Source organism: Anthonomus grandis, chromosome 11 (genome assembly GCF_022605725.1).
Source record: "Anthonomus grandis grandis chromosome 11, icAntGran1.3, whole genome shotgun sequence".
NCBI lineage: Eukaryota > Metazoa > Arthropoda > Insecta > Coleoptera > Curculionidae > Anthonomus > Anthonomus grandis.
Genome location: NC_065556.1, coordinates 27,779,687 through 27,787,715, shown reverse-complemented (window position 1 = coordinate 27,787,715; position 8,029 = coordinate 27,779,687).

Sequence of the window (8,029 nt, the reverse complement as noted above, 5' to 3'; positions counted from 1 at the left end):
AACCCAATTATATATAAAGTAGGCAAAAAGACTTACATTAAACCAAACTAACAATGTGGACGAATAATAATATTATTATCTACATCTACCCTAGATCTGCTAAACTCAATGATAAAAATCTAAATTTGCTAAAGGAGTTGCTGCCTGATTTTATTTTTTAAATACACAACAGAAAAATTAAATGTATTAATTTTGAATTTATTAAGGGTGGAGGCTATGTTATATGAAAATCCCTTTTTGAAAGACTCTATTGTGTCTTGGGATTGTAAAAATATGTTTTCTTCGTATATTAAGATTATGGATATCCGTACGGTATACTACTTTCTTATTAAGATAAATAGGACATTTATATTTAACAATGTTATAAAAAAAGCAAGCCGAGTGCAATATTCTTCTATTGTACATAGAAAGCCAATTAAGTTCCCTGAGCTTATGTGATACACGCTGCCTTCGTTTAATGCCGCATATAAATCGTATACAAGAGTTTTGTACTTTCTGCACTCTTTCAGCCTGAGTTGTGTCCAAATAGGGCCCATAAACGCTATCAGCAAAATTAAAATGTGACAACACAAGTGCTTCACACAATTCTATTTTTGTTTTCCTTTCTAAAGAATGTCGGTGGGGAAAAAGGGATTTCAGGGCTGAGTAAGATTTTTTAATACATGAAGTTATATGTTCATCAAATTTAAGTTTATTATCAATTATTAAACCTAGGTTCTTTGAAGAGTTTTTAAAAGAGATATTACACTGCCCAATAGTGAGTCTTAATTTATTATAAATTATTTCTCGAAGTCTTTCACTGCAGAAAAGTAAAGCCACTGACTTTTGTGGATTTAATTTTAATAAATGATCTTCCGATAGTGCGTTAAGAGTTTTAAGATCTATGTTTAGTCTAAAATTTGAGATAGCAGCTAGCATAGCTAGATGATAGCAGTAGTAATTTACGCTTAAAACAACGACGTGCAGACGTGTACAATTTTCCGAATCAAAAACCCAGTGAGAACGTTACCTCAGCGTTAGCGAATGTGTATTACATTGCCTGTTGAGTATTTTTTGCTGCAGATGCTTTTTGACACGTTAAGAATTTTAGGAAGAAGATGACAAACAAAGGTAGAGAGTATAAGAGAGAAAACATATTCAATTCAACATAACCTACTTAATCTACATTTTTATTTTTTGGGATTTATTATTTTCGTTTTGCTTTAACCCTTTATGTGTTAATGTGCCTGCGGTGAGGACACTTACAAATTTTTTTTTCTGACGGTCCTGGTGTGCTTACAGCGAATATATCATTGATGATGTATGCGGAAGCGTGTCGCTCCTCTAAATTTAAGCGCCAATAAGGGTCGAGTATTATTTGGAAAGTTTGCATATTAATGTTCGCACGTGGTATTGTTGTGGTAACAAGTTTCCCTGTTTTTTGGTTGTTAGAGCAGTTTTTGGGATCATGGGTGGTAAGATTTGCTTTTATATTAGAAATAAAATATCTAGGATGCATGGGCGGAGTTAGGGGGGGCTTGGGCCCCTTTAAAATGAAATTAGCCCCCCCAAAAAAATTGTTCAAAACGTAAAAAAACAGAAAGTATAAGACTTAAAGAATATGTGGTTGAAGCTTCCACTTCCGCAGTACACGAAGAAACGTTCTTAAATTCACCTTTGATAAAAAATGAGGCACAAAAGGTTTGGCTAATTTCAATTTATTATAGGTCTCTGGACAATATAATAAATCATCTAAAAATAAGATTTTTTTCCGAAAGTCAGAAATTAGCTAAATCTGTCTTCAATTTTTTGCAGATGGATTTTGATGGTAGTTTGGAATTCATTAAATTGTATGGAGATACCTTTTTAATCGATAAGGAGCTATTAAAAGCTGAAATGACTAAATAAAATAAGGAATTGCATAAATAAAAGCCAGAGCCACAACATTACCATTTCTGATATTAAAGATGTATTAAGAAAAGAGACTTTTCCAAATGCATATACCCTTATGCAAATAGCATTAGTTTTGCCAATTTCTTCAGCGTTCTGCGAACGCTCTTTCTCAACAATGAGAAGAATTAAAAATTGGTTTAGGTCAACGATGGGTCAGGATCGATTTAGTTCTTTAGCACTAACCACTCTTAGTATTGAAAGTGGTCTAACAAGTCATTGTCGCCAGATGAAATTTTAAAAGAGTTTTTAAAAAAAGGAAATCGAAAACTTTTATTAGAGATTGTAGTTATAAGATATTTTTATTGGATTTCATTTTATTTAAGGACATTTTAAATAAATTTTGCTTTTACTATTTTTGAAGAATTATTGCGTTTTATTAAAATGATATTGGTTTTGAAGGTGGCAGACAATGGAGAAGTAATATCTAATTGTCGGATTTGCAATGTCTTAATTAATTTAAACAAAGTTAAACACGACGTTTTGGTTGGTAAGTATCTCCAACCGTTACCAAGTGTAAACTGCTAGTTTACACTTAATATAACATTTTAATATAATAATGGTTGGAGATACTTACCAACCGAAACGTCGTGTTTAACTTTGTCTAAATTAATTAAGTCCGACAATTAGATATTAAAATGATATTATTTTGAACTTTGAAATTTTTCTTGAAAGTTAAAATTTTTTTTTAAAACTACCTAGCGACTTTTGACTTTTGGTGTGTATGCAATATACTCCAATACATATACAGGATGGTTCATACATTGTGGATATTGCAATAAAATTCAGAAACGTGTTCCTTGGATGAAACCTAATATGAAAATAAAAGTAAAACACATTCATGATATTATATGTATATAGTGCAGCAAATTAGAATAGAAGCTGTTTAAGACTATTCTTTTTTTTTTTTAATAATTTTAACGGCTTATAAGTGAAAATGAAGGTGCCCACCAAAAAATTTGTTACCTCCGGCGGACTTTTCTTTGATGGCCACCCCCTCACCTCTTCGTGTAACTCTGCCCCTGGATGGGGGCTTTAGCCCCCCCATTTTTGAGGCTCTAACTTCGCCCATGCTAGGATGATATTTATGTTATCGCTAGAATGCAATTTTGAGAAAAAGGTATTAGTTTTATAGAAAATATATGGTGTACTCAGGGCTGTGACACCAGTCTCTTAGGCAAATAATTTTCTCAAAATTTCATGAGTATTTTTTTAACGGTTTTTTTATAGGATTTTATTTTTATTTACAGATAAATTTTATAACAAGCTTATAAATCTCAACTTTAATGACCTGTATGATTATTTGGAAGAAATTCCTTGTGACAACATTAGCGAGTTAGGAGGTGTTAGTGAAGATGAGATTGAAGGGGACGCAGAAATAGTAGGCCCAACGGCAGCGGCGTCGCCAGCAATTGATTTGTTTGACATAGAAAATATGCCTATTATATTTGGGAATGATAGTTTGTCCCAAGACGCTGATGCTGACTTAGCCGAATGGAGCAGTGAGGATGAGCTACCTTTGTCACTAATACGAGCCCAGGAAATTCGCAAAAAAACTATATGGACTAACTCCAACTCACACTGTGTTCGAATTTGAGAATTTGGAGAAGAAATAGGACCAAACATTCCCACCGATATAGAAACCCTTACCGACATGTTTTTGCATATATTCCCTGAGCATCTGTTAGACCACATAGCTTTTCAAACTAACTTATATGCCTTGCAAAGAAACGGAGGTAATAGTCATGTACGCTTACTAATGTAAAGGAAATAAAGGGTTTTATTGTAATAAATTTGATAATGGGCATAAAGAAGCTACCCAGCTACAAGGATTACTGGTCCTCACAATTGGAAATGAGAGATCCATTCATAAGTTCAATAATGTCAAGAGACAGGTTTTTCATGGATGTTAGCCAACCTGCACCTAAACGACAACTCTGTACAGCCTGGCCGTGATCACCAAAACTTTGATAAGCTTTACAAATTACGGCCTTTGTTAGATGTATTATCTGATACATATAAAAATGCTTTGAAACCAAGTCAACATAAAGCTATTGATGAGTCGATGATCCGATTTAAAGGACGAAGCTCCCTAATACAGTATATGCCGAAGGAGCCAATAAAACGTGGCTATAAAGTTTGGATTTGTTCCGAAAATTCAGGATACGTATGTAATTTCAGATTTACACTGGTAAAATATGAAAAAATATAAAGACTTAATATATATATTCTGCAACTTACTACAGACGCTAAAAAAAGGTTGCAATGGAAGCAAAAAATGCCTACAACCAGCTTTTAACTGAAGTTGATATGGATTATGTAGAATGGAAATGGCGAAAAAAAGCAATGAAAAGGTTTGTATTATTTAGGGCTAAAATTACATCAATTTTTTACAGTAAACTACCTTCCGTTTATAAATTAAGTGCTTGTAAATCCTTCAAAACGGCTATTTTACCCGTATAATTCACTATATTAAACCACATACAAAACGAATATTAATTAAGGACTGTTCAAAAGAGGTTTTATTTTTGAAGTAGCTGCCTACTATAGATTTATCTATTAGTTTATTGTTAAAAAAGTAATTGATTTTTCTGGCATCCATCCGTCCAAAAATCACATAACTCTAAAATGTTGCAAAAGCGTTTAAGAAGTCACTGCCTAACGTTGAGACAACCAAAAAAATCTCTTTCAAATTAGTGTAAAACGTGGTTGTCGCGATGGTTAAGACAGCGTAACAATGCAACGTTGTTGCATCGAAAAATTGCTGATTGGGTGGCGTTCTCCTGGAAATAATTATAGATTTCTTCTCAACAGCGTCGTAAAGAAATCTGTATTTAGTGTAGTGTTTAATGAGCGTTAGTATGGTGGCGAGAGACGTCAGCAAAGGGAGAAGTAAGTATTAGAGTACGTCAAGGATCAGTTTTAGATCTCGTACTTTTTCTGATATATTTTGTAGCCATCTCAATATACCAGCTGTTGAGAAAATCTCCTACGTCGTCTAAACCCTCGAGACACACGTAGAAAGTTGGCAAATGTTCCGAAACCATCGATTGTGTTTAGTGTGGACATGTGTAATTATTAGTATATAATAAATCAGTTAACTATTTCAATATACGTAGTGTTTTAATTCGCATCTAAACAAACAGTAAAAACGCTACAATACATGTAATAATGAAATTTTTAAACTCAAAGTACATTTTCTTTGCTAATAATACGACACTAAGGGATTTTGTGGCTGCACAGGAGTTGGCAAAAGGCTTGAATTATAACTGGATTTGATAACTGAATTGTAATTGGATTGGAACAGTTTGCTGACATGTAAAGTGTTAAATTTGTTAGGTATTCTATCAATCCTAATGTAATGGAACATACAAGTGGAATCTTTTTAACAGTCTCTTGGATTTATGGAAACTTTTAAGAATCTGGGCAAACTTATAGTTCAACGTATAAGTAAAACGAGATGCTTTAGTGCCACTCTATTGACGACTTCGAAAGTATTAAGTCCAGGGTCATTTATTAGAAACTTGCCTAGGATTTTTTTAATAAATTACCCCAGTAACGATGATGTAAACTGCTGTCAGTCTACTGTAGTAAGCGAGGCATAAAAAGGATCCAAATCCTTTAAATTAAGACAGTAACTATATTATTGTCGGCACCCTTTTTTTATTTTCGCAACATTGTTCTGCAGATCGCTAGCAGTCACTATACTCAAATTGATTCGTGCATGTATTGGCGTAAGTGTGTAGAAAGTAGGTTTGGCGTCTTTTGGACCTTGAGGGAAAAAATTGCTTCTAGCTAACGAAGTTTTTGAGGTACACAAAACGTTTTAGTATGCATTTATTGGAAAAGAAAAATCCTTTCTTGGTCAACAACCCTTTTAAGTTAATTCCAACTATTTCTTAAAATATTCTCAAAAAATAGTTAACATATAGTATGAAAATTGGCAAAAAATATACCCCAACCAAAAATGCTCCAACTTTCGAAATTTTTAACGTTTTTACCCTCAAATCCATCCCGAGGAACTCTCCATGTGGTTCCTAAGTAAGACCCAAAAATGTCCACTAAATCATAAAAACCTTGATGTTGCAATTTGAATGAAAAATTCAAATTTGGCGATTATTGGACCTTAAGGGACAAAATGCAAAGGAAGTTTTTGAGGTGCACAAAGCGTTTTGGTACGAATTTATTGGAAAAAAAAATCCTTTCTTGGTCGACAACCCTTTTAAGTCAATTCCAACTATTTCTCAAAAATAGTTAACATTTAGGATGAAAATTGGCAATAAAATATACCCCAATTAAAAGTGCTGCAACTTTCAAAATTTTTAACGTTTTTACCCTCAAATCCATTTCCCGAGGAACTACATTATATTAGTGTAAAAGAATTATGGAAATATTCCTAAGTAATGAGTTACTTATTATATTGGGTATTACGTCACTTATAGCAAAAATCAATTTAGAAATTTTTATCTCACACGCTCAACAATTGAAAAGACGAAGAAAATAGACTTATTCACGTATTTAAAAGAAATATGAACTTAAATCTGTAACGATACCCTTCGATATACTTAATTTAAGTTCAATATAAGTTTTAAATACAATAATTTACTTGAGGTATAATAGATTTTTTATATACCTAGGAGCTGAGGTTCAATCTATTAATCTCTGAGCTCGTTTCTTCTTTTCAATATCCTACCTAACTTTGTTATGAATATTACAATTAAAAACGATAAAAAACAACAAGAAGACCTACTTTTTTTAAAAATACCTAATTTGAACCAACGTTTCGGTAGTTATATCTACTACCGTTATCAAGGTAATTAAAGTAAAATTAAATTAAATTATAAAAATAAAATATACTTATCTTTCAAATTTTCAGTAATGCAGTCTCATCAAAATTTCTTCCTAATTCGAAAATACTTTATATACTTTTTTATATGATTTGACGGTTTATTAATAGTTTGACAAAATATTTTGAAAGATAACAAAAATTTCAAAGGTTACTTTTTTAAAATTAAAGGGGTGTGATCTTAATGTAAATTAATCATAGAAAATACATGAATATCAAATATTTCAAATCATTAATTAATTTTGAGAATACCCTGATCTACTTCTCTCTTTAGCAAAGGAATCCATGTATTATGAAAATCAACCGAACAAATTCTAAATTGATTTTTGCTATAAGTGACATAATACCCAATATAATAAGTAACTCATTATGAATTCGTCACAACAATACAGATTTTACTTATTCCTAAGTAGTTCCTAAGTTAGACCCAAAAATGTCCCCTAAATAATAAAAACCGTGATGTTGCAATATGAATGAAAAATACAAATTTGGCGTCTCTAGGACCTTGAAGGACAAAATTGCTTCTAGCTAAAAGGAAGTTTTTGAAGTACACAAAACGTTTTAGTATGCATTAGTAGAAAGTAGGTCCTACGGAGGACTGAACGTTTCGTTGACCTTCTAGGTAGGCGGAGTCAAAAACCTGGTCGACTATAATCAACTGTTTTGCTTTAGAAAGTTAAAAAAAGATATAGAGAAGCCTTGGCTCACACAGAATATGCATACACGAAGAGACCAGTCAGATTAAATAACAAACGAACCACATGTTAAAGATATAATAGTTATATGCTTTCGATGTACTTGAAAAGGTTTATCAGTGATCAAAAATTGTTTTTCGTTCTCTATCAGAGATTGCGTAGACTAGATGAGGGGTTCCATTTCAAAACGTTACTTCTCTTGTCCACATTAAGTCAAATTTCACAATTGACAAAAAAAACTTTTTCTAAGAGTTATATAAATATGAATGCAAGCAATCTTAGAGTTACTATAATAATTACGATGGTTTTTAGAATTTACTTAAATCTCCTTAGTTGCATTTCGACAAAATTTAATAAAATAAACTAGACAGGACTGGAGGAGTAGATGGAGAAGTTATGACATGAATAAATACATCATTTTAAGCTTTGTCACCATTTCGAAAATAATAACTTCAACAAAAAAGTCATTCGTTTGCTAATTTAATCTTTAATCTCTATTTGTTTAAATACGCGATCGACGTTCTGGAAGAATCGGCTTGTTTTACTCGTTTTCTTGATG